We start from the raw sequence: 25,270 nt of genomic DNA, 5'->3' as shown, positions 1-25,270 counted from the left end.
GAGAACTTCAATCTATACATCTAAAAACCACAAACCAGGCGAGAAATGTGGGTGTAGTGATGGATGCAGACCTAAACTTAGAGAAACACATTAAGACAATAACAAAGTCAGCTTACTATCACCTCAAGAATATATCAAGGATAAAAGATCTGATGTCTCAACAGGACCTGGAAAAACTAGTCCATGCATTCATCTTTAGTAGGCTTGATTACTGTAACAGCATCTTTACAGGTCTACCTAAAAAATCAGTCAGACAACTACAGCTCATTCAGAACTCTGCTGCTCGAGTCCTCACTAAGACCAAAAAAGTGGACCACATCAGTCCAGCTCTGAGGTCTTTACACTGGCTGCCTGTCCATCAGAGGATAGACTGCATTGATGCTGGCCTATAAAGCTCTGAATGGTTTAGGACCAAAATACATCAGTGACCTCCTGACCCAGTATGAACCTTCCAGATCCCTCAGGTCATCTGGATCCGGTCTTTTATCAGTTCCCAGAGTCAGAACCAGACATGGAGAAGCTGCATTCAGCTTTTATGCTCCTTATATCTGGAACAAACTCCCAGAAAGCCTCAGATCAGCTGAAACACTCAGTTTATTTAAATCCAGGTTGAAGACTCACCTGTTCTCAGCTGCATTTGAATAAAGCACCAAATCCACACTTTTAAGCTTAAATTTCAAAACTAACATTTTTTAATCAATTTTAAATCATGATTTTTATTTGTTTTTGTTAAATTGTAAATGGTAAATGGCCTGTATTTATATAGTGCTTTACTAGTCCCTAAGGACCCCAAAGCGCTTTACATATCCAGTCATCCACACACACATTCACACACAGGTGATGGCAAGCTACATTGTAGCCACAGCCACCCTGGGGCGCACTGACAGAGGCAAGGCTGCTGGACACTGGCGCCATCGGGCCCTCTGACCACCACCAGTACGCAACGGGTGAAGTGTCTTGCCCAAGGACACAACGACCGAGACTGTCCAAGCTGGGGCTCGAACCAGCAACCTTCCGATTACAAGGCGAACTCCCAACTCTTGAACCACGATTGTTCTTTAATGTCTCTATAAAGCACTTTGAATCACCTTGTTGTTGAATTGTGCTATATAAATAAACTTGCCTTCATATTCTGTCAGTGAGTCATATGAAGTTGGGATTTACAGTATTTCAGTTATTTCACTGTATCACTCACCTTATTGATTTGCTTTCTGATTTGCTGAGGCAAGGTTTTAAAATACCTTCTGGATAATTAGAATATTATTTAAAACACTCTATAAACTCACTGAAATACAGGAAAATAAGATTCCTGTGGCTAAGTATACATCTGATGTGTACAAGTGTGTGTGTCCAATCTGCTCTCTTGTGAGTAGGGCTGGGTATCGATTTAGGACTGTTACTGTGTTTATATCTTTTTGTAAAATCCATTCACCTGCTCTCATTTGCTGTTTGGTGGTTGTTGAAACAGTTATGTGAGCTTTAACCTGAGACTCTGGCATTTTTGGTAAAATACATTTATATTAAAAAATTGATTCAGAATTTAACAAATAAATATCACATTATTCAAACTAAAATCATTTTGAATCAGGAAAATATTTTTTTTTCAACCCAAGCCTACTTGTGACTGTGTCTTTGTAAAAACTGGTAAGTGAGAACTATGTTTACATAAACATGGCTGCAGAGTCTTACTCCGCATAAAAGCAGGTTTTTCATTTAAAAAAATGATTATGAATAAAGTGAAATCTGAGTAAATCTTGCTCACAGCAAAAAGTCATTGTTAGATTGATGCTGTTTGATTCTCAGGTAAAGTAACGATTTCCTGCAGGCTGAGCATTATACGTGCTAGAAGCTCTTTGTTCATGTGCTCAGGCAGTATTTAATAATGGAAAAGCGTAATTTGAGTTCCTGCAGATTGTAAAACAAGATCAAAGGTTTAGTTTTTGTGTCCTGGAGGAAAAATTGGAGATTTTTTTTTAATAAACAAAATGCCAGAAAAAAGAATCCAGCTGGAATCACACCGGAATCATCAGTGACTTCACTTTATTTATTTTCAGGTTTAGTAAGAGTGAATCTTTCCATTTTAATTATTTTTTATCATTATGGTGTGGCCCTTTTAAAATGATGACGTGTGTTAGCTAGTTCTCATAATCCAAGTATGTAAAGCTTATGTTTGATTATTGTGTCTTTGCAGCAGTTAGCTGAATTACATGGATGGACATAGAAGTGGGTTTCAGGCAGTCCAACTACAGGATTGAAAAACTCGTCACAAATGAACACATGGGTCAAGTTTCCTTCATTATCTGAAGATGGTAAACTTGAGTAACATATGCACGTTACTTAGTGCATTGAATGTAGCTCAATCTCAAGCTAAATTAAAAACCAGCAAATGCTCAAACTCACAGCTTCTCTTTCAGGTAATCTGTGGAAGTGTCCCAGTGTGGTATAGGTAAAAAAAAAAAAAATCTATCAGTGGCAAAAATGGGCATTTACTGAGAGCAGGTCTGTCGGCAAGTCACCTCATTCATTTTTCTATGTTTAGCTCATCATGAAGGAAGCTCAGTGGTTTCAATTCACCATTTAAATGTGCCTTTTAAAGCAATGACTCTTCTCACCGTATATTTACCCAGATAAAACAAAATGAACGCCCGGAGAGATGTTTGTCCAGTCATTGAACCCACTCATCTCTGTTACCATGTCAATGTAGTCTGCAGAGGTCTGATTGGCTGCCGCTGGACAGGAAGTAATCCAGAGGTTTGCTTCAGGAAGATGAGGTTTAGTAGGAGATTACTCACAGGTGCTGCTTTCTTCACAGATGTTATAGTCTTAATGCCTTCAAAGTCCAGCTGAAACCTGCTTTCATCCAGACCGTCCAGGATCAGAACAATCTTGGTTTTGGTATAATCCACTGAATCTTTGAGTTCAGACAGTGTGGGTGAAATAAAGTCAGGAGCTTGTGTAGGCTTTTCTCACCTGTAATCAAATTCAGCTCTTTGACAGAAAGGCTGAAAACAAAGTCAACATCCTGGTTTGCCTTCTCTTCGGCCCAGTCGAGAATGAATTTCTGCACAAAAAAATATTTTCCATTTCCTTCAACACCCTGTCACAACTGTGAAGTCTGTCTTGGCCCGGCAAAGGTGTCTACACATGGTTTAGGTTGATTATTTGTTGTTTTGATGATTGACAGCTTTTCATTTTTTGTTCTGGTAGCCTGAACACATTTTCTACACTTTCCCTCTCTCCAGTGGTTGTATGAAGCTCTGTATAGATGTTGTTCAGGGAACTTGTGTTGTCACCATTGCTTTCATAGACGGATGAAAATTTCTTTTTCATTGCTTCTTTTAGTTTCATCTGTACCTTCAAAAGTGGGATGTTATCTGTAACAATAAAATACAACATGTAAATGTAAAAATTACTCAGGTGGTTAAAATCAGACTTTAGTTTGGTCATGGAAACAATTGGTAAAACCCCAAATCCCCAAAACAATCATCACGGTTTCACTGCTAACAACAAAAAAGAAACTGAAAAGATTCAGAGCACCAAACTGTCTTTTTACAAGAAAATCAAAAAAACTCAACATGTGTTGGCAGCTGAGTGTCAAAACATGTTACAGAGATTTTTAGCTCATGACAAACAGAAGACTCGACACACACAGTGTTACAGTACTGCAAGAGTTTATTTAGAGCTTTCTGCACATTTTTATTTGCGCACTTTCCAGCTGCCTGTTCTTGTTCAAATTGCCGGCTCTCCGGTCACGTCCCCTGATCCTGTTAAATTAGGCCAGGCCTGATGAAATTATGGCCATCAACTGTTCTGGTCAGCCTAACACCACACTCTGAACCCACTGCTCCACCCCTCCCCTGCAGCTGAGCAACAAAACAAAATGTTCAAATGTTTCCCTCTGTATTACCAGCATGTTTTGCAGTAGCAGCAACAGGTACAGTCTATGTAAACTTACTAGTATCTCGCTCTGTGTCTCTCTCATGTTTTGGTATTTTCCAGGATTTCCTCGCACACTGAGGACAAGAATTGTCTGCTGGTGAATCATATTGGTTCAGGTCTGTGCTGAGACACAGTTTGCATGACCAGTGTTCACAAATGAGCTGGACTGGATCCCTCATAGCATCCTTGAATCCTGGACATGTGGGTGGCTTCTCACTAACTGGTCTGAAAGGAGCACAACAGAATACACAGCATTTTAATTCTCTCTCTGTTTGTCCATGACCTGAAGTTATACGAGTGGTTAAGAAAATGGATGCAAACCATACACCCCAAACCATTCAGAAATGCCAGCCAATCAGAAGCCTAAAAAAACAATAAAACAACATGATGTAAATGTAAAATGGTTGCAGGGCTTTTGTGGTTATGTTTACTTGTTAGAGTTTTTGGATTTTGTGATTGCATAGAGATTAGAAATGGACCGATCCGATATTACGTATCGGTCCGATACTGACGTAAATTACTTGATCGGATATCGGAGAGAAATAAAAAATGTAATCCGATCCATTAAATATCAAAAAAGCACCTCACAAACCTTGAGACATGGCGTAACTTGGCTCATAACCGTAGCACGTTGGAGCAGTGTGCTCACGTGATAGAGCGGCTGTGTGTATTTGGAGCCTCGCTACCAAACCGGCATTTCATCTCCGAGGAAGTGATCCCAGAGAGAAGTAAAGCAAATGTGTAAGTTCATCTCTGAATGTTTATAAAGCATTCCCGCGTTAAGCTTAGCAACCAATATATGGAGCGACTGCCTCTTCTCTCCCCCTCCCTCTCCTGCTGCTACTTCAATCGTGAAACTGATCAATGATCAGCTGATCGGCTTTTCTGTCACGAGTCCATTTATCCAGGGGGGCCGATAGGGCATTAACCCTTTAAGACCTACCATAGAACCAAGGCTGCCAGGGCTTACTTTATATTTTTACATGCTGTACTGTCATTTTTGGGAGCATTTCAAGTTGCTATACATCAATACAACTGTTATAGCCCAAATTTTAATAATATGTATGCATTAAGTCCATAGTAACTACATAAATTGCAAAAAAGTGCAATAAACTACAAAAAAATTGAAAATCGTTTTTGGTTTTTTTACATATATTTATATTTCGGGCAGGTAATGGCGGACATGTGACCGTTCGCGCTGATGTCTGTTTCAATGTGGGAAGTGTTACAAACAGCTGATCGGATCGGCAAAGCGTGTTTCTGGAATATTATGTTTTTGTTCCTGCAAGCGCTTTTTATGCAGTTTTTGCAAAACTATATGTGGAAGGAAACCGTGACCGAGGACAAGCTGATGGTATAAGATGTAAGTACAACTCCTCCAGTGTCATATGCAAAAAAAATTATTGCGATAGCTTACGCGGTTCCAGTTCAAAAGGGATTTAAAAATAGTTACGCAAAACAGAGTGTGCCCGCTCAGACCGGCTTTAAAGGATTAACAGGGAAAGGGGGCACAAAGACATACTTTTCTTTCTTATTCTCATTTAAAATGTCTAGCTTTTAATAATATATTATCTGAATCTTACACCCAAAGTTTTAATCTGATGTAAAATGTATAGAAGTCCATTAGTGCTGTGGGGGGTCGCTGTCTTATTTAATGAATCATTTCAATGTAAGCAGCTATCTCCTGGAAGTTTTCAGTCTTTTGAATATGTGGCTTTACAGCTGAAGGCCCCATCCAAAGTTGTGTTTCTTAATGTTTACAGGCCTCCCAAATACTGCACAGACTTTTTTAATGACCTCAGTGAACTGCTGTCTGTGATCTGTGTTGATTTCGACTGTGTAATTATTGTTGGGGATTTTAACATTCATGTGGACAACCCTCAGGACAAAGGGACTAAAGACCTGAGTAACACTCTGGGCAACTTTGGGCTGACTCAGCATGTAACAGAGGCCACTCATAATAGAGGACACACTCTTGACCTACTGATCTCCAAGGGCCTGAGCATTTCAAACATTACTGTGTCTGATGTCGGCGTGTCTGATCATTACTGTGTTTTCTTTGAAAGTAAAATTTCAGCACACAAATACGTCAACAGCAGTGATCACAAAACGGTGTATAACTGAACACAGTAGTGCAATTTTTAACCAGGTCTTCCCATTAACACCTGACCTGCCCAGAGGGTCAGTCAATGAGCTCGTCAATAGCTTCAATGCTAACATGTTAAATGTAATGGACACTATTGCTCCCATTAAGGTGAAGGTTATCTCTGGAAGGAAAAAGTCTCCATGGAGAAACTCCACACTAGTGAAAAAAGAAAAAAGAGAGTGTAGGAAAGCTGAGCGCAGATGGAGAAAAACAAACCTCCAGGTTCATTATGACATTTATAAAGAGAAACTTCACAATTATAATTTACAACTGAGGAATGCAAGAAGGTCCTACTTCTCTGACATCATCACTAAAAACAGCCAAAATGCTCGGGTCTTATTTTCTACAGTTGACAGGCTAACAAACCCTCCTGTGTCAGTGGCAGCTGAACTTCATTCGACCATGGCCTGCAATGACTTTGCCAAATTCTTCACAGAAAAAATCCAAAAGATTAGACAAGCAATTGGTACATCAACAGCAGATCCAGAATATGTACTGTGTCCACCGAAAAACTGTTTAGACACCATCAAACAGTTTCACCCTATTAAGAGCAAAGACCTGGAGGACATCTTAGGTCAACTGAACTCCTCCTCCTGCTGTTTAGATGTCCTGCCAACAAGTTTTTTCAAAAAGGTCTCAAAGACTTTGGAGTCAGACCTGTTACAGATCGTCAACTTTTCCTTAATGTCAGGTGTGTTTCCAGAACCACTAAAAACTGCTGTAATTAAACCTATACTGAAAAAGGACAATCTTGACAAGACACAAATGAACAACTACAGGCCGATCTCAAATCTCCCATTTTTAAGTAAGATCATTGAAAAAGCAGTTTCTCAACAGCTCAGTTACTTCTTAAAACAGAATAATTGCTACGATGCCTTCCAGTCAGGTTTTAGACAGAACCACAGCACTGAAACCGCTCTGACCAAAGTGTTTAATGACATATGTCTGAATACAGACAGTGGAAAAATGTCAGTCTTAGTTTTACTGGATCTCAGTGCAGCATTTGATACAGTTGACCACAACATATTACTCAAACGACTGGAGAACTGGGAAGGTGTTTCAGGAACTGTACTAAACTGGTTCAAACATACTTAGAAAACAGGAAATACTTTGTATCAATAGGTAACTTCACATCTGAGCAGACAAGTATCACATGTGGAGTTCCCCAAGGTTCCATCTTGGGACCCCCTCTGTTTAACATTTACATGCTCCCACTGGCACAGATTATAAAGAACAACAAAATAAACTATCACAGCTATGCAGATGACACACAAATATATATCACAATGGCACCAGGAGCCCGAGGCCCTGTACAGGCTCTTGGTAAATGCATTGAGGAAATTAATGACTGGTTGTGCCAAAATTTTCTCCAGCTAAACAAAAACAAAACTGAGGTAATAGTCTTTGGCGCCAAAGAAAAACGATTACAGGTCACCAGAGAACTTCAATCTATACACTTAAAAACCACAAACCAGGCGAGAAATGTGGGTGTAGTGATGGATGCAGACCTAAACTTAGAAAAACACATTAAGACAATAACAAAGTCAGCTTACTATCACCTCAAGAATATATCAAGGATAAAAGATCTGATGTCTCAACAGGACCTGGAAAAACTAGTCCATGCATTCATCTTTAGTAGGCTTGATTACTGTAACAGCATCTTTACAGGTCAACCTAAAAATACAGTCAGAAAACTACAGCTCATTCAGAACTCTGCTGCTCGAGTCCTCACTAAGACCAAAAAATTGGACCACATCAGTCCAGCTCTGAGGTCTTTACACTGGCTGCCTGTCCGTCAGAGAATAGACTTTAAAGTTCTGATGCTGGTCTATAAAGCTCTGAATGGTTTAGGACCAAAATGCATCAGTGACCTCCTGACCCAGTATGAACCTTCCAGATCCCTCAGGTCATCTGGATCCGGTCTTTTATCAGTTCCCAGAGTCAGAACCAGACACGGAGAAGCTGCATTCAGCTTTTATGCTCCTTATATCTGGAACAAACTCCCAGAAAGCCTCAGATCAGCTGAAACACTCAGTTTATTTAAATCCAGGTTGAAGACTCACCTGTTCTCAGCTGCATTTGAATAAAGCACCAAATCCACACTTTTAAGCTTAAATTTCAAAACTAACATTTTAACTACTGATTTTATCTGATGGTGTCTGAAAAGGGCTGGGAAAATCATCAAAGACCCCAGTCACCCATCACATGGACTCTTCACCCTCCTGCCCTCTGGGAGGCGCCACAGGAGCCTCCGGACTAAGACCACCAGGTACCGGAACAGCTTCTTCCCCACAGCTGTCAGACTCCTGAACTCTGCCTCCTGACATCTGACCCACGTTAAACTCATGGACTGAACATACACACACCCACAATGGACAACTGTACCCTCAAACACAATAATAACATGGACTGAACCACCACTCACAACCACTAGCACTTTATATAGCCTCTGTAGAAACTATCTACACCCTCACTTATCTTAACTGCACTACTGTATAGCTCTGTGTAAATAATCATTCTGTACATTCGATAATCTTTAATCCTACAACTGTTTACAACTTGCATAGTTCCCATTTCTGTATAGCTGTATATCCCAGATTCTGTAAAGTTATTTATTTCATATTCTGTATAGTTTTTCATATTTATATCCTGTTCATATCCTGTTCATAGCCTGTACATAGCTTGTACTCACTACAGCCTGTACATACTTATAGTTATAGAATATTCACAACATACTTCATACCGTGTACATTATAACATTCCATAATAGACCCATTTCTGTAATATACTCACATATCTATATTATTGCTAATATATATTGTAATATATCTATATCACTAAAGCACTTCTGGATGGATGCAAACTGCATTTCGTTGCCCTGTACCTGTGCATGTGCAATGACAATAAAGTTGAATTCTATTGTATTCTATTCTTATTTACACGACAACATTACTTTTTCTTTTCCTTTGAATGCTTCCCTGAAGTGATGACACAAAGCCTTGAAAAGTGAGTATAATGAGTAAAGTCATAGACATAACCAATGGATTGGCTACAGAACATGCTGGGGGGTTGCTCGGGGATGTGCAAAGGGTCACTGGAGAATGCGGGTATCGATCCCGCTACCTCTCGCATGCTAAGCGAGCGCTCTCCCATTTGAGCTAATTCCCCTTTGTCGGTTGGGGATTGTAGCTTCATCTTGTCATATGGACCTTTAACTCCGGGGGATCTAAAAAGGACGCCTCACCTTCATGGGTTTCTGGGCATGCCAACTGCAACAAGACCCCGTGGTAGAATCACTGCGCATACGAGACATTAAGGACCAACTCTAGTCTGGGCACTACACATTATGCTGGGAGACTGTCACCGTTTGTGGAAGCACCTTTCAGCTGCTTCTGGAGAAAAAGAGATGTCAGACTGGACTGGGGGCATTGCTGCGTGACTCTTGGCTGCCATCGGCCAGTATTGTGAAGGTAAGAGGGGAGACAATCACCTCAGATGGACAAACACTGATGAGGTTTAAAGCCAGCGTTAACCTGACAGTACCTGAAAGGTACTCAGAGGAGACGTGCAAATAAACATTTGCCAAAGGAAGCCACATGCGTTCGTTTGGAGCACTGACTATTCTGGAAACAAAGTATCTTTTGGCCATTGTATTAGCAGACCATTCTCTTTAACGTGACCTGTGCAACAAGACCACATGGTGAACTATAGGGAGTACTGAGCCAAAGAAGAGCTGAGGACATGGTGAACTATAGGGAGTACTGAGCCAAAGAAGAGCTGAGGACATGGTGAACTATAGGGAGTACTGAGCCAAAGAAGAGCTGAGGCATTGCATCATGCCTTCTTTGGCAGCCAATCTCACAACATGCATTAAGATAAGTAGAAAGAGGACTCGACGAGGATGGGATTCGAACCCACGCGTGCAGAGCACAATGGATTAGCAGTCCATCGCCTTAACCTCTCGGCCACCTCATCTCGTGGCTGCAGTTTCTTTGCCAGCAGAATTGGGAATTTATTCTGTGACCATGTAGTCTGGATGGACAAAATGCGAGCTGAGCGCTAGTGTATCGACGCAGGGAAATCTACTCCAGATCCCCCACGAGGGGCTGCGTGACACTTTGGTAGAAGCCTGGAGTGATGCTGGCTTCTTCTTTGAGCCTGTTCTTCTTGGGGGTTGCCAGAGTGGATCATCTGCCTCCATCTCACCCTGCCCCTAGCATTCTCCTCTGTCACAGCAACCCTCTTCATGTCCTCCTCAACTAGATCCATGAACTTTCTCTTCTGTATTTTTCTTTTCCTCCTGCCTAGCAGCTCCATATTTTACACCCTTTTCCCAGTATATCTTATTTTCCTCCTCTGCACATTTCCAAACCACCGCAGCCTTACCGGTCTAACTTTGTCTCCAAACCGCTCAACCCCAGCTGTCCCTCTGACATAGTCAGTTCTAATCTTTTTCCATCCTGGACACTCCCAACATAAAAAAACTTACCATCTTCAACTCTGACAACTCCATCTCGGCCTCTCGTCTTTTCCTCCGTGCCACAGTCATAAAACAATACATCAGAGCAGTTCTCACCACCGTCCTGTAAAGCTTGCCTTTCACACCTGCTGCTATCCTGGTGTCACAAATCACCCCTTTATTTGGTCTCCACCCACATCTTCCCTTCAAAGTACTCCTTTCCTTGTTAGCACATTACCATTTCCACCCTTAATGACTTTAAACTGCTGTCCATCCTTTCCAGCTTCATCTCTCTGCCATACCAATTGGTACAAGTCCCTTTCTCCATGCTTAGTGTCAAGGCTCACCTTGAACTCACTATAAGGCTTTTCCTTTGCCATTGGTCTAGCACCCCTAGCATTCTTATTTACACGACAACATTACTTTTTCTTTTCCTTTGAATGCTTCCCTGAAGTGATGACACAAAGCCTTGAAAAGTGAGTATAATGAGTAAAGTCATAGACATAATGAGACAAAACCAATGGACTGGCTGCACAACCTGCTGGTGGGCTGCTCGGGGATGTGCAAAGGGTCACTGGAGAATGCGGGTATCGATCCCGCTACCTCTCGCATGCTAAGCGAGCGCTCTCCCATTTGAGCTAATTCCCCTTTGTCGGTTGGGGATTGTAGCTTCATCTTGTCATATGGACCTTTAACTCCGGGGGATCTAAAAAGGACGCCTCGCCTTCATGGGTTTCTGGGCATGCCAACTACAACAAGACCCCGTGGTAGAATCACTGCGCATACGAGACATTAAGGACCAACTCTAGTCTGGGCACTACACATTATGCTGGGAGACTGTCACCGTTTGTGGAAGCACCTTTCAGCTGCTTCTGGAGAAAAAGAGATGTCAGACTGGACTGGGGGCATTGCTGCGTGACTCTTGGCTGCCATCGGCCAGTATTGTGAAGGTAAGAGGGGAGACAATCACCTCAGATGGACAAACACTGATGAGGTTTAAAGCCAGCGTTAACCTGACAGTACCTGAAAGGTACTCAGAGGAGACGTGCAAATAAACATTTGCCAAAGGAAGCCACATGCGTTCGTTTGGAGCACTGACTATTCTGGAAACAAAGTATCTTTTGGCCATTGTATTAGCAGACCATTCTCTTTAACGTGACCTGTGCAACAAGACCACATGGTGAACTATAGGGAGTACTGAGCCAAAGAAGAGCTGAGGCATTGCATCATGCCTTCTTTGGCAGCCAATCTCACAACATGCATTAAGATAAGTAGAAAGAGGACTCGACGAGGATGGGATTCGAACCCACGCGTGCAGAGCACAATGGATTAGCAGTCCATCGCCTTAACCTCTCGGCCACCTCATCTCGTTGCTGCAGTTTCTTTGCCAGCAGAATTGGGAATTTATTCTGTGACCATGTAGTCTGGATGGACAAAATGCGAGCTGAGCGCTAGTGTATCGACGCAGGGAAATCTACTCCAGATCCCCCACGAGGGGCTGCGTGACACTTTGGTAGAAGCCTGGAGTGATGCTGGCTTCTTCTTTGAGCCTGTTCTTCTTGGGGGTTGCCAGAGTGGATCATCTGCCTCCATCTCACCCTGCCCCTAGCATTCTCCTCTGTCACAGCAACCCTCTTCATGTCCTCCTCAACTAGATCCATGAACTTTCTCTTCTGTATTTTTCTTTTCCTCCTGCCTAGCAGCTCCATATTTTACACCCTTTTCCCAGTATATCTTATTTTCCTCCTCTGCACATTTCCAAACCACCGCAGCCTTACCGGTCTAACTTTGTCTCCAAACCGCTCAACCCCAGCTGTCCCTCTGACATAGTCAGTTCTAATCTTTTTCCATCCTGGACACTCCCAACATAAAAAAAAACTTACCATCTTCAACTCTGACAACTCCATCTCGGCCTCTCGTCTTTTCCTTCGTGCCACAGTCATAAAACAATACATCAGAGCAGTTCTCACCACCGTCCTGTAAAGCTTGCCTTTCACACCTGCTGCTATCCTGGTGTCACAAATCACCCCTTTATTTGGTCTCCACCCACATCTTCCCTTCAAAGTACTCCTTCCCTTGTTAGCACATTACCATTTCCACCCTTAATGACTTTAAACTGCTGTCCATCCTTTCCAGCTTCATCTCTCTGCCATACCAATTGGTACAAGTCCCTTTCTCCATGCTTAGTGTCAAGGCTCACCTTGAACTCACTATAAGGCTTTTCCTTTGCCATTGGTCTAGCACCCCTAGCATTCTTATTTACACGACAACATTACTTTTTCTTTTCCTTTGAATGCTTCCCTGAAGTGAGGACACAAAGCCTTGAAAAGTGAGTATAATGAGTAAAGTCATAATGAGACAAAACCAATGGAGTGGATGCTGAATTTGCTGGTGGGCATCTCGGGGATGTGCAAAGGGTCACTGGAGAATGCGGGTATCGATCCCGCTACCTCTCGCATGCGAAGCGAGCGCTCTCCCATTTGAGCTAATTCCCCTTTGGCGGTTGGGGATTGTAGCTTCATCTTGTCATATGGACCTTTAACTCCGGGGGATCTAAAAAGGACGCCTCGCCTTCATGGGTTTCTGGGCATGCCAACTACAACAAGACCCCGTGGTAGAATCACTGCGCATACGAGACATTAAGGACCAACTCTAGTCTGGGCACTACACATTATGCTGGGAGACTGTCACCGTTTGTGGAAGCACCTTTCAGCTGCTTCTGGAGAAAAAGAGATGTCAGACTGGACTGGGGGCATTGCTGCGTGACTCTTGGCTGCCATCGGCCAGTATTGTGAAGGTAAGAGGGGAGACAATCACCTCAGATGGACAAACACTGATGAGGTTTAAAGCCAGCGTTAACCTGACAGTAACTGAAAGGTACTCAGAGGAGACGTGCAAATAAACATTTGCCAAAGGAAGACACATGCGTTCGTTTGGAGCACTGACTATTCTGGAAACAAAGTATCTTTTGGCCATTGTATTAGCAGACCATTCTCTTTAACGTGACCTGTGCAACAAGACCACATGGTGAACTATACGGAGTACTGAGCCAAAGACGAGCTGAGGTCTTGCATCATGCCTACTTTGGCAGACAATCTCACAACATGCATTAAGATAAGTAGAAAGAGGACTCGACGAGGATGGGATTCGAACCCACGCGTGCAGAGCACAATGGATTAGCAGTCCATCGCCTTAACCTCTCGGCCACCTCATCTCGTGGCTGCAGCTTCTTTGCCAGCAGAATTGGGAATTTATTCTGTGACCATGTAGTCTGGATGGACAAAATGCGAGCTGAGCGCTAGTGTATCGACGCAGGGAAATCTACTCCAGATCCCCCACGAGGGGCTGCGTAACACTTTGGTAGAAGCCTGGAGTGATGCTGGCTTCTTCTTTGAGCCTGTTCTTCTTGGGGGTTGCCAGAGTGGATCATCTGCCTCCATCTCACCCTGCCCCTAGCATTCTCCTCTGTCACAGCAACCCTCTTCATGTCCTCCTCAACTAGATCCATGAACTTTCTCTTCTGTATTTTTCTTTTCCTCCTGCCTAGCAGCTCCATATTTTACACCCTTTTCCCAGTATATCTTATTTTCCTCCTCTGCACATTTCCAAACCACCGCAGCCTTACCGGTCTAACTTTGTCTCCAAACCGCTCAACCCCAGCTGTCCCTCTGACATAGTCAGTTCTAATCTTTTTCCATCCTGGACACTCCCAACATAAAAAAACTTACCATCTTCAACTCTGACAACTCCATCTCGGCCTCTCGTCTTTTCCTCCGTGCCCCAGTCATAAAACAATACATCAGAGCAGTTCTCACCACCGTCCTGTAAAGCTTGCCTTTCACACCTGCTGCTATCCTGGTGTCACAAATCACCCCTTTATTTGGTCTCCACCCACATCTTCCCTTCAAAGTACTCCTTCCCTTGTTAGCACATTACCATTTCCACCCTTAATGACTTTAAACTGCTGTCCATCCTTTCCAGCTTCATCTCTCTGCCATACCAATTGGTACAAGTCCCTTTCTCCATGCTTAGTGTCAAGGCTCACCTTGAACTCACTATAAGGCTTTTCCTTTGCCATTGGTCTAGCACCCCTAGCATTCTTATTTACACGACAACATTACTTTTTCTTTTCCTTTGAATGCTTCCCTGAAGTGATGACACAAAGCCTTGAAAAGTGAGTATAATGAGTAAAGTCATAGACATAATGAGACAAAACCAATGGAGTGGATGCTGAATTTGCTGGTGGGCATCTCGGGGATGTGCAAAGGGTCACTGGAGAATGCGGGTATCGATCCCGCTACCTCTCGCATGCGAAGCGAGCGCTCTCCCATTTGAGCTAATTCCCCTTTGTCGCTTGGGGATTGTAGCTTCATCTTATCATATGGACCTTTAACTCAGGCGGATCTAAAAAGGACGCCTCGCCTTCATGGGTTTCTGGGCATGCCAACTACAACAAGACCCCGTGGTAGAATCACTGCGCATACGAGACATTAAGGACCAACTCTAGTCTGGGCACTACACATTATGCTGGGACACTGTCACCGTTTGTGGAAGCACCTTTCAGCTGCTTCTGGAGAAAAAGAGATGTCAGACTGGACTGGGGGCATTGCTGCGTGACTCTTGGCTGCCATCGGCCAGTATTGTGAAGGTAAGAGGGGAGATAATCACCTCAGATGGACAAACACTGATGAGGTTTAAAGCCAGCGTTAACCTGACAGTACCTGAAAGGTACTCAGAGGAGACGTGCAAATAAACATTTGCCAAAGGAAGACACATGCGTTCGTTTGGAGTACTGACTATTCTGGAAACAAAGTATCTTTTGGCCATTGTATTAGCAGACCATTCTCTTTAACGTGACCTGTGCAACAAGACCACATGGTGAACTATAGGGAGTACTGAGCCAAAGAAGAGCTGAGGCATTGCATCATGCCTTCTTTGGCAGCCAATCTCACAACATGCATTAAGATAAGTAGAAAGAGGACTCGACGAGGATGGGATTCGAACCCACGCGTGCAGAGCACAATGGATTAGCAGTCCATCGCCTTAACCTCTCGGCCACCTCATCTCGTGGCTGCAGCTTCTTTGCCAGCAGAATTGGGAATTTATTCTGCGACCATGTAGTCTGGATGGACAAAATGCGAGCTGAGCGCTAGTGTATCGACGCAGGGAAATCTACTCCAGATCCCCCACGAGGGGCTGCGTAACACTTTGGTAGAAGCCTGGAGTGATGCTGGCTTCTTCTTTGAGCCTGTTCTTCTTGGGGGTTGCCAGAGTGGATCATCTGCCTCCATCTCACCCTGCCCCTAGCATTCTCCTCTGTCACAGCAACCCTCTTCATGTCCTCCTCAACTAGATCCATGAACTTTCTCTTCTGTATTTTTCTTTTCCTCCTGCCTAGCAGCTCCATATTTTACACCCTTTTCCCAGTATATCTTATTTTCCTCCTCTGCACATTTCCAAACCACCGCAGCCTTACCGGTCTAACTTTGTCTCCAAACCGCTCAACCCCAGCTGTCCCTCTGACATAGTCAGTTCTAATCTTTTTCCATCCTGGACACTCCCAACATAAAAAAACTTACCATCTTCAACTCTGACAACTCCATCTCGGCCTCTCGTCTTTTCCTCCGTGCCACAGTCATAAAACAATACATCAGAGCAGTTCTCACCACCGTCCTGTAAAGCTTGCCTTTCACACCTGCTGCTATCCTGGTGTCACAAATCACCCCTTTATTTGGTCTCCACCCACATCTTCCCTTCAAAGTACTCCTTCCCTTGTTAGCACATTACCATTTCCACCCTTAATGACTTTAAACTGCTGTCCATCCTTTCCAGCTTCATCTCTCTGCCATACCAATTGGTACAAGTCCCTTTCTCCATGCTTAGTGTCAAGGCTCACCTTGAACTCACTATAAGGCTTTTCCTTTGCCATTGGTCTAGCACCCCTAGCATTCTTATTTACACGACAACATTACTTTTTCTTTTCCTTTGAATGCTTCCATGAAGTGATGACACAAAGCCTTGAAAAGTGAGTATAATGAGTAAAGTCATAATGAGACAAAACCAATGGAGTGGATGCTGAATTTGCTGGTGGGCATCTCGGGGATGTGCAAAGGGTCACTGGAGAATGCGGGTATCGATCCCGCTACCTCTCGCATGCGAAGCGAGCGCTCTCCCATTTGAGCTAATTCCCCTTTGTCGGTTGGGGATTGTAGCTTCATCTTGTCATATGGACCTTTAACTCCGGGGGATCTAAAAAGGACGCCTCGCCTTCATGGGTTTCTGGGCATGCCAACTACAACAAGACCCCGTGGTAGAATCACTGCGCATACGAGACATTAAGGACCAACTCTAGTCTGGGCACTACACATTATGCTGGGACACTGTCACCGTTTGTGGAAGCACCTTTCAGCTGCTTCTGGAGAAAAAGAGATGTCAGACTGGACTGGGGGCATTGCTGCGTGACTCTTGGCTGCCATCGGCCAGTATTGTGAAGGTAAGAGGGGAGACAATCACCTCAGATGGACAAACACTGATGAGGTTTAAAGCCAGCATTAACCTGACAGTAACTGAAAGGTACTCAGAGGAGACGTGCAAATAAACATTTGCCAAAGGAAGACACATGCGTTCGTTTGGAGTACTGACTATTCTGGAAACAAAGTATCTTTTGGCCATTGTATTAGCAGACCATTCTCTTTAACGTGACCTGTGCAACAAGACCACATGGTGAACTATAGGGAGTACTGAGCCAAAGACGAGCTGAGGTCTTGCATCATGCCTACTTTGGCAGACAATCTCACAACATGCATTAAGATAAGTAGAAAGAGGACTCGACGAGGATGGGATTCGAACCCACGCGTGCAGAGCACAATGGATTAGCAGTCCATCGCCTTAACCTCTCGGCCACCTCATCTCGTGGATGCAGCTTCTTTGCCAGCAGAATTGGGAATTTATTCTGTGACCATGTAGTCTGGATGGACAAAATGCGAGCTGAGCGCTAGTGTATCGACGCAGGGAAATCTACTCCAGATCCCCCACGAGGGGCTGCGTAACACTTTGGTAGAAGCCTGGAGTGATGCTGGCTTCTTCTTTGAGCCTGTTCTTCTTGGGGGTTGCCAGAGTGGATCATCTGCCTCCATCTCACCCTGCCCCTAGCATTCTCCTCTGTCACAGCAACCCTCTTCATGTCCTCCTCAACTAGATCCATGAACTTTCTCTTCTGTATTTTTCTTTTCCTCCTGCCTAGCAGCTCCATATTTTACACCCTTTTCCCAGTATATCTTATTTTCCTCCTCTGCACATTTCCAAACCACCGCAGCCTTACCGGTCTAACTTTGTCTCCAAACCGCTCAACCCCAGCTGTCCCTCTGACATAGTCAGTTCTAATCTTTTTCCATCCTGGACACTCCCAACATAAAAAAACTTACCATCTTCAACTCTGACAACTCCATCTCGGCCTCTCGTCTTTTCCTCCGTGCCACAGTCATAAAACAATACATCAGAGCAGTTCTCACCACCGTCCTGTAAAGCTTGCCTTTCACACCTGCTGCTATCCTGGTGTCACAAATCACCCCTTTATTTGGTCTCCACCCACATCTTCCCTTCAAAGTACTCCTTCCCTTGTTAGCACATTACCATTTCCACCCTTAATGACTTTAAACTGCTGTCCATCCTTTCCAGCTTCATCTCTCTGCCATACCAATTGGTACAAGTCCCTTTCTCCATGCTTAGTGTCAAGGCTCACCTTGAACTCACTATAAGGCTTTTCCTTTGCCATTGGTCTAGCACCCCTAGCATTCTTATTTACACGACAACATTACTTTTTCTTTTCCTTTGAATGCTTCCCTGAAGTGATGACACAAAGCCTTGAAAAGTGAGTATAATGAGTAAAGTCATAGACATAATGAGACAAAACCAATGGATTGGATGCAGAATTTGCTGGTGGGCATCTCGGGGATGTGCAAAGGGTCACTGGAGAATGCGGGTATCGATCCCGCTACCTCTCGCATGCTAAGCGAGCGCTCTCCCATTTGAGCTAATTCCCCTTTGTCGCTTGGGGATTGTAGCTTCATCTTGTCATATGGACCTTTAACTCCGGGGGATCTAAAAAGGACGCCTCGCCTTCATGGGTTTCTGGGCATGCCAACTACAACAAGACCCCGTGGTAGAATCACTGCGCATACGAGACATTAAGGACCAACTCTAGTCTGGGCACTACACATTATGCTGGGAGACTGTCACCGTTTGTGGAAGCACCTTTCAGCTGCTTCTGGAGAAAAAGAGATGTCAGACTGGACTGGGGGCATTGCTGCGTGACTCTTGGCTGCCATCGGCCAGTATTGTGAAGGTAAGAGGGGAGACAATCACCTCAGATGGACAAACACTGATGAGGTTTAAAGCCAGCGTTAGCCTGACAGTACCTGAAAGGTACTCAGAGGAGACGTGCAAATAAACATTTGCCAAAGGAAGCCACATGCGTTCGTTTGGAGCACTGACTATTCTGGAAACAAAGTATCTTTTGGCCATTGTATTAGCAGACCATTCTCTTTAACGTGACCTGTGCAACAAGACCACATGGTGAACTATAGGGAGTACTGAGCCAAAGAAGAGCTGAGGTCTTGCATCATGCCTACTTTGGCAGCCAATCTCACAACATGCATTAAGATAAGTAGAAAGAGGACTCGACGAGGATGGGATTCGAACCCACGCGTGCAGAGCACAATGGATTAGCAGTCCATCGCCTTAACCTCTCGGCCACCTCATCTCATGGATGCAGTTTCTTTGCCAGCAGAACTGGGAATTTATTCTGTGACCATGTAGTCTGGATGGACAAAATGCGAGCTGAGCGCTAGTGTATCGACGCAGGGAAATCTACTCCAGATCCCCCACGAGGGGCTGCGTAACACTTTGGTAGAAGCCTGGAGTGATGCTGGCTTCTTCTTTGAGCCTGTTCTTCTTGGGGGTTGCCAGAGTGGATCATCTGCCTCCATCTCACCCTGCCCCTAGCATTCTCCTCTGTCACAGCAACCCTCTTCATGTCCTCCTCAACTAGATCCATGAACTTTCTCTTCTGTATTTTTCTTTTCCTCCTGCCTAGCAGCTCCATATTTTACACCCTTTTCCCAGTATATCTTATTTTCCTCCTCTGCACATTTCCAAACCACCGCAGCCTTACCGGTCTAACTTTGTCTCCAAACCGCTCAACCCCAGCTGTCCCTCTGACATAGTCAGTTCTAATCTTTTTCCATCCTGGACACTCCCAACATAAAAAAACTTACCATCTTCAACTCTGACAACTCCATCTCGGCCTCTCGTCTTTTCCTCCGTGCCACAGTCATAAAACAATACATCAGAGCAGTTCTCACCACCGTCCTGTAAAGCTTGCCTTTCACACCTGCTGCTATCCTGGTGTCACAAATCACCCCTTTATTTGGTCTCCACCCACATCTTCCCTTCAAAGTACTCCTTCCCTTGTTAGCACATTACCATTTCCACCCTTAATGACTTTAAACTGCTGTCCATCCTTTCCAGCTTCATCTCTCTGCCATACCAATTGGTACAAGTCCCTTTCTCCATGCTTAGTGTCAAGGCTCACCTTGAACTCACTATAAGGCTTTTCCTTTGCCATTGGTCTAGCACCCCTAGCATTCTTATTTACACGACAACATTACTTTTTCTTTTCCTTTGAATGCTTCCCTGAAGTGATGACACAAAGCCTTGAAAAGTGAGTATAATGAGTAAAGTCATAGACATAATGAGACAAAACCAATGGACTGGCTTCAGAACCTGCTGGTGGGCTGCTCGGGGATGTGCAAAGGGTCACTGGAGAATGCGGGTATCGATCCCGCTACCTCTCGCATGCTAAGCGAGCGCTCTCCCATTTGAGCTAATTCCCCTTTGTCGGTTGGGGATTGTAGCTTCATCTTGTCATATGGACCTTTAACTCCGGGGGATCTAAAAAGGACGCCTCGCCTTCATGGGTTTCTGGGCATGCCAACTACAACAAGACCCCGTGGTAGAATCACTGCGCATACGAGACATTAAGGACCAACTCTAGTCTGGGCACTACACATTATGCTGGGAGACTGTCACCGTTTGTGGAAGCACCTTTCAGCTGCTTCTGGAGAAAAAGAGATGTCAGACTGGACTGGGGGCATTGCTGCGTGACTCTTGGCTGCCATCGGCCAGTATTGTGAAGGTAAGAGGGGAGACAATCACCTCAGATGGACAAACACTGATGAGGTTTAAAGCCAGCGTTAACCTGACAGTACCTGAAAGGTACTCAGAGGAGACGTGCAAATAAACATTTGCCAAAGGAAGCCACATGCGTTCGTTTGGAGCACTGACTATTCTGGAAACAAAGTATCTTTTGGCCATTGTATTAGCAGACCATTCTCTTTAACGTGACCTGTGCAACAAGACCACATGGTGAACTATAGGGAGTACTGAGCCAAAGAAGAGCTGAGGCATTGCATCATGCCTACTTTGGCAGCCAATCTCACAACATGCATTAAGATAAGTAGAAAGAGGACTCGACGAGGATGGGATTCGAACCCACGCGTGCAGAGCACAATGGATTAGCAGTCCATCGCCTTAACCTCTCGGCCACCTCATCTCGTGGCTGCAGCTTCTTTGCCAGCAGAATTGGGAATTTATTCTGCGACCATGTAGTCTGGATGGACAAAATGCGAGCTGAGCGCTAGTGTATCGACGCAGGGAAATCTACTCCAGATCCCCCACGAGGGGCTGCGTAACACTTTGGTAGAAGCCTGGAGTGATGCTGGCTTCTTCTTTGAGCCTGTTCTTCTTGGGGGTTGCCAGAGTGGATCATCTGCCTCCATCTCACCCTGCCCCTAGCATTCTCCTCTGTCACAGCAACCCTCTTCATGTCCTCCTCAACTAGATCCATGAACTTTCTCTTCTGTATTTTTCTTTTCCTCCTGCCTAGCAGCTCCATATTTTACACCCTTTTCCCAGTATATCTTATTTTCCTCCTCTGCACATTTCCAAACCACCGCAGCCTTACCGGTCTAACTTTGTCTCCAAACCGCTCAACCCCAGCTGTCCCTCTGACATAGTCAGTTCTAATCTTTTTCCATCCTGGACACTCCCAACATAAAAAAACTTACCATCTTCAACTCTGACAACTCCATCTCGGCCTCTCGTCTTTTCCTCCGTGCCACAGTCATAAAACAATACATCAGAGCAGTTCTCACCACCGTCCTGTAAAGCTTGCCTTTCACACCTGCTGCTATCCTGGTGTCACAAATCACCCCTTTATTTGGTCTCCACCCACATCTTCCCTTCAAAGTACTCCTTCCCTTGTTAGCACATTACCATTTCCACCCTTAATGACTTTAAACTGCTGTCCATCCTTTCCAGCTTCATCTCTCTGCCATACCAATTGGTACAAGTCCCTTTCTCCATGCTTAGTGTCAAGGCTCACCTTGAACTCACTATAAGGCTTTTCCTTTGCCATTGGTCTAGCACCCCTAGCATTCTTATTTACACGACAACATTACTTTTTCTTTTCCTTTGAATGCTTCCCTGAAGTGATGACACAAAGCCTTGAAAAGTGAGTATAATGAGTAAAGTCATAGACATAATGAGACAAAACCAATGGATTGGATGCAGAATTTGCTGGTGGGTATCTCGGGGATGTGCAAAGGGTCACTGGAGAATGCGGGTATCGATCCCGCTACCTCTCGCATGCTAAGCGAGCGCTCTCCCATTTGAGCTAATTCCCCTTTGTCGGTTGGGGATTGTAGCTTCATCTTGTCATATGGACCTTTAACTCCGGGGGATCTAAAAAGGACGCCTCGCCTTCATGGGTTTCTGGGCATGCCAACTACAACAAGACCCCGTGGTAGAATCACTGTGCATACGAGACATTAAGGACCAACTCTAGTCTGGGCACTACACATTATGCTGGGAGACTGTCGCCGTTTGTGGAAGCACCTTTCAGCTGCTTCTGGAGAAAAAGAGATGTCAGACTGGACTGGGGGCATTGCTGCGTGACTCTTGGCTGCCATCGGCCAGTATTGTGAAGGTAAGAGGGGAGAAAATCACCTCAGATGGACAAACACTGATGAGGTTTAAAGCCAGCGTTAGCCTGACAGTACCTGAAAGGTACTCAGAGGAGACGTGCAAATAAACATTTGCCAAAGGAAGCCACATGCGTTCGTGTGGAGCACTGACTATTCTGGAAACAAAGTATCTTTTGGCCATTGTATTAGCAGACCATTCTCTTTAACGTGACCTGTGCAACAAGACCACATGGTGAACTATAGGGAGTACTGAGCCAAAGAAGAGCTGAGGCATTGCATCATGCCTTCTTTGGCAGCCAATCTCACAACATGCATTAAGATAAGTAGAAAGAGGACTCGACGAGGATGGGATTCGAACCCACGCGTGCAGAGCACAATGGATTAGCAGTCCATCGCCTTAACCTCTCGGACACCTCATCTCGTGGCTGCAGTTTCTTTGCCAGCAGAATTGGGAATTTATTCTACAACCATGTAGTCTGGATGGACAAAATGCGAGCTGAGCGCTAGTGTATCGACGCAGGGAAATCTACTCCAGATCCCCCACGAGGGGCTGCGTAACACTTTGGTAGAAGCCTGGAGTGATGCTGGCTTCTTCTTTGAGCCTGTTCTTCTTGGGGGTTGCCAGAGTGGATCATCTGCCTCCATCTCACCCTGCCCCTAGCATTCTCCTCTGTCACAGCAACCCTCTTCATGTCCTCCTCAACTAGATCCATGAACTTTCTCTTCTGTATTTTTCTTTTCCTCCTGCCTAGCAGCTCCATATTTTACACCCTTTTCCCAGTATATCTTATTTTCCTCCTCTGCACATTTCCAAACCACCGCAGCCTTACCGGTCTAACTTTGTCTCCAAACCGCTCAACCCCAGCTGTCCCTCTGACATAGTCAGTTCTAATCTTTTTCCATCCTGGACACTCCCAACATAAAAAAACTTACCATCTTCAACTCTGACAACTCCATCTCGGCCTCTCGTCTTTTCCTCCGTGCCACAGTCATAAAACAATACATCAGAGCAGTTCTCACCACCGTCCTGTAAAGCTTGCCTTTCACACCTGCTGCTATCCTGGTGTCACAAATCACCCCTTTATTTGGTCTCCACCCACATCTTCCCTTCAAAGTACTCCTTCCCTTGTTAGCACATTACCATTTCCACCCTTAATGACTTTAAACTGCTGTCCATCCTTTCCAGCTTCATCTCTCTGCCATACCAATTGGTACAAGTCCCTTTCTCCATGCTTAGTGTCAAGGCTCACCTTGAACTCACTATAAGGCTTTTCCTTTGCCATTGGTCTAGCACCCCTAGCATTCTTATTTACACGACAACATTACTTTTTCTTTTCCTTTGAATGCTTCCCTGAAGTGATGACACAAAGCCTTGAAAAGTGAGTATAATGAGTAAAGTCATAGACATAATGAGACAAAACCAATGGATTGGATGCAGAACCTGCTGGTGGGCATCTCGGGGATGTGCAAAGGGTCACTGGAGAATGCGGGTATCGATCCCGCTACCTCTCGCATGCTAAGCGAGCGCTCTCCCATTTGAGCTAATTCCCCTTTGTCGCTTGGGGATTGTAGCTTCATCTTGTCATATGGACCTTTAACTCCGGCGGATCTAAAAAGGACGCCTCGCCTTCATGGGTTTCTGGGCATGCCAACTACAACAAGACCCCGTGGTAGAATCACTGCGCATACGAGACATTAAGGACCAACTCTAGTCTGGGCACTACACATTATGCTGGGAGACTGTCACCGTTTGTGGAAGCACCTTTCAGCTGCTTCTGGAGAAAAAGAGATGTCAGACTGGACTGGGGGCATTGCTGCGTGACTCTTGGCTGCCATCGGCCAGTATTGTGAAGGTAAGAGGGGAGACAATCACCTCAGATGGACAAACACTGATGAGGTTTAAAGCCAGCGTTAACCTGACAGTACCTGAAAGGTACTCAGAGGAGACGTGCAAATAAACATTTGCCAAAGGAAGCCACATGGTTCGTTTGGAGTACTGACTATTCTGGAAACAAAGTATCTTTTGGCCATTGTATTAGCAGACCATTCTCTTTAACGTGACCTGTGCAACAAGACCACATGGTGAACTATAGGGAGTACTGAGCCAAAGAAGAGCTGAGGCATTGCATCATGCCTACTTTGGGAGCCAATCTCACAACATGCATTAAGATAAGTAGAAAGAGGACTCGACGAGGATGGGATTCGAACCCATGCGTGCAGAGCACAATGGATTAGCAGTCCATCGCCTTAACCTCTCGGCCACCTCATCTCATGGATGCAGTTTCTTTGCCAGCAGAACTGGGAATTTATTCTGTGACCATGTAGTCTGGATGGACAAAATGCGAGCTGAGCGCTAGTGTATCGACGCAGGGAAATCTACTCCAGATCCCCCACGAGGGGCTGCGTAACACTTTGGTAGAAGCCTGGAGTGATGCTGGCTTCTTCTTTGAGCCTGTTCTTCTTGGGGGTTGCCAGAGTGGATCATCTGCCTCCATCTCACCCTGCCCCTAGCATTCTCCTCTGTCACAGCAACCCTCTTCATGTCCTCCTCAACTAGATCCATGAACTTTCTCTTCTGTATTTTTCTTTTCCTCCTGCCTAGCAGCTCCATATTTTACACCCTTTTCCCAGTATATCTTATTTTCCTCCTCTGCACATTTCCAAACCACCGCAGCCTTACCG

At 44.7% G+C, this 25,270-nt stretch overlaps 18 non-coding genes across 18 annotated transcripts; all 18 read right to left on the bottom strand.

Moving 5' to 3' along the window:
* Positions 1–9,180: 9,180 nt before the first annotated feature.
* trnaa-agc (transfer RNA alanine (anticodon AGC)) lies at positions 9,181–9,253 on the bottom strand. The gene has a single exon. It is a non-coding gene; the product is annotated as a tRNA-Ala (tRNA).
* Positions 9,254–9,978: 725 nt separating this feature from the next.
* Positions 9,979–10,060, bottom strand: trnas-gcu (transfer RNA serine (anticodon GCU)). The gene has a single exon. It is a non-coding gene; the product is annotated as a tRNA-Ser (tRNA).
* A 1,059-nt stretch (positions 10,061–11,119) lies between these two features.
* On the bottom strand, positions 11,120–11,192 carry trnaa-agc (transfer RNA alanine (anticodon AGC)). Its single transcript has one exon. It is a non-coding gene; the product is annotated as a tRNA-Ala (tRNA).
* Positions 11,193–11,829: 637 nt separating this feature from the next.
* On the bottom strand, positions 11,830–11,911 carry trnas-gcu (transfer RNA serine (anticodon GCU)). Its single transcript has one exon. It is a non-coding gene; the product is annotated as a tRNA-Ser (tRNA).
* Positions 11,912–12,966: 1,055 nt separating this feature from the next.
* On the bottom strand, positions 12,967–13,039 carry trnaa-cgc (transfer RNA alanine (anticodon CGC)). Its single transcript has one exon. It is a non-coding gene; the product is annotated as a tRNA-Ala (tRNA).
* A 637-nt stretch (positions 13,040–13,676) lies between these two features.
* On the bottom strand, positions 13,677–13,758 carry trnas-gcu (transfer RNA serine (anticodon GCU)). Its single transcript has one exon. It is a non-coding gene; the product is annotated as a tRNA-Ser (tRNA).
* A 1,059-nt stretch (positions 13,759–14,817) lies between these two features.
* Positions 14,818–14,890, bottom strand: trnaa-cgc (transfer RNA alanine (anticodon CGC)). The gene has a single exon. It is a non-coding gene; the product is annotated as a tRNA-Ala (tRNA).
* A 637-nt stretch (positions 14,891–15,527) lies between these two features.
* Positions 15,528–15,609, bottom strand: trnas-gcu (transfer RNA serine (anticodon GCU)). Its single transcript has one exon. It is a non-coding gene; the product is annotated as a tRNA-Ser (tRNA).
* A 1,053-nt stretch (positions 15,610–16,662) lies between these two features.
* Positions 16,663–16,735, bottom strand: trnaa-cgc (transfer RNA alanine (anticodon CGC)). Its single transcript has one exon. It is a non-coding gene; the product is annotated as a tRNA-Ala (tRNA).
* Positions 16,736–17,372: 637 nt separating this feature from the next.
* On the bottom strand, positions 17,373–17,454 carry trnas-gcu (transfer RNA serine (anticodon GCU)). Its single transcript has one exon. It is a non-coding gene; the product is annotated as a tRNA-Ser (tRNA).
* A 1,059-nt stretch (positions 17,455–18,513) lies between these two features.
* Positions 18,514–18,586, bottom strand: trnaa-agc (transfer RNA alanine (anticodon AGC)). The gene has a single exon. It is a non-coding gene; the product is annotated as a tRNA-Ala (tRNA).
* A 637-nt stretch (positions 18,587–19,223) lies between these two features.
* trnas-gcu (transfer RNA serine (anticodon GCU)) lies at positions 19,224–19,305 on the bottom strand. The gene has a single exon. It is a non-coding gene; the product is annotated as a tRNA-Ser (tRNA).
* Positions 19,306–20,364: 1,059 nt separating this feature from the next.
* trnaa-agc (transfer RNA alanine (anticodon AGC)) lies at positions 20,365–20,437 on the bottom strand. Its single transcript has one exon. It is a non-coding gene; the product is annotated as a tRNA-Ala (tRNA).
* Positions 20,438–21,074: 637 nt separating this feature from the next.
* Positions 21,075–21,156, bottom strand: trnas-gcu (transfer RNA serine (anticodon GCU)). The gene has a single exon. It is a non-coding gene; the product is annotated as a tRNA-Ser (tRNA).
* A 1,059-nt stretch (positions 21,157–22,215) lies between these two features.
* On the bottom strand, positions 22,216–22,288 carry trnaa-agc (transfer RNA alanine (anticodon AGC)). Its single transcript has one exon. It is a non-coding gene; the product is annotated as a tRNA-Ala (tRNA).
* Positions 22,289–22,925: 637 nt separating this feature from the next.
* Positions 22,926–23,007, bottom strand: trnas-gcu (transfer RNA serine (anticodon GCU)). The gene has a single exon. It is a non-coding gene; the product is annotated as a tRNA-Ser (tRNA).
* Positions 23,008–24,066: 1,059 nt separating this feature from the next.
* Positions 24,067–24,139, bottom strand: trnaa-agc (transfer RNA alanine (anticodon AGC)). Its single transcript has one exon. It is a non-coding gene; the product is annotated as a tRNA-Ala (tRNA).
* A 636-nt stretch (positions 24,140–24,775) lies between these two features.
* trnas-gcu (transfer RNA serine (anticodon GCU)) lies at positions 24,776–24,857 on the bottom strand. The gene has a single exon. It is a non-coding gene; the product is annotated as a tRNA-Ser (tRNA).
* Between the last annotated feature and the right edge of the window lie 413 nt (positions 24,858–25,270).

The sequence above is a fragment of the Rhamphochromis longiceps genome, linkage group LG3 (genome assembly GCF_057381845.1).
Source record: "Rhamphochromis longiceps isolate RC_006_pf linkage group LG3, R_longiceps_female_GT1.1, whole genome shotgun sequence".
In the NCBI taxonomy this organism is placed as follows: domain Eukaryota; kingdom Metazoa; phylum Chordata; class Actinopteri; order Cichliformes; family Cichlidae; genus Rhamphochromis; species Rhamphochromis longiceps.
This window is presented reverse-complemented; position numbering and strand designations above follow the sequence as displayed.